This window comes from Helobdella robusta, assembly GCF_000326865.2.
Source record: "Helobdella robusta unplaced genomic scaffold HELROscaffold_31, whole genome shotgun sequence".
Taxonomy (NCBI): domain Eukaryota; kingdom Metazoa; phylum Annelida; class Clitellata; order Rhynchobdellida; family Glossiphoniidae; genus Helobdella; species Helobdella robusta.
In genome coordinates, this window is record NW_008704544.1 from 2,056,096 (window position 1) to 2,057,084 (window position 989).

Below are 989 nucleotides of genomic sequence, written 5' to 3' on the forward strand. Positions count from 1 at the left end.
GATTGATTCAAAATGGAATTAATAAGCTATATACACTGACTGATTGATTGGTTGGTTGATCGATGGATTTGAATTACAAATTACCTAATCACTAAAATTCTTGCGAATGTTCTGGTAAGTTTGGAAAAAAAATCAATACTTACTCACACTCAGTAGAGATGACATGCAAAAATGTATGCGTACATCGCACATAACACGCAAACATACGTATGTGTACATACATTGCTCATGCATACATGACGTCATAACCACGTCAGAACGTACTGGGGGCATGCTTATTTATTTAGATTCTGTTTCCGATGTTTGCTCTTTCTTTAAAATAAAGAGGCAGTATACATATTAAACAGAGAGAGAGATAGAGAGAGAGAGAGGAGAGAGAGAGAGAGAGAGAGAGAGAGAGAGAGAGAGAGAGAGAAAGGGAGAGAGAGAAAGGGAGGAGAAATAAGTTTTGGGATATAATGTAGAAGATGCATGCAACTTGGACAAAAAGATTGATCACTGGAGTAGATAGGTGAAATGGATGAACGGTTAGGTAATACGCAGGTATATTGGTTTTATACATTTAAACCTTTGTATGTATGTATATTTGTTTATATATATATATATATATATATATATATATATATATATATATATATATAGATATATATATATATATATATATGAATGTACGTATACACGTATATATACATGTATGAATGTATTATGTATGTATGGATGTATGCGTACATATATACATGTATATATATATATATATATACATATATTTATATATAAGTGTGTGTGCGTATATATATATATCGTATGTATGTATTGTTATAAAAAGGCGGGTGGATTGGGGGCGTTTCAAAAGCTCAAGTTTTTATCGTCTGTTTTTTTAAAAGCAGTCGATGTGCGACTGTATGTGTAAATGTGTTTTAAAAGATATTGTCAAATTTCAAATAAAATTTTGTCAAGAAGTTATACGTGAATATAAAATATTGTATGTT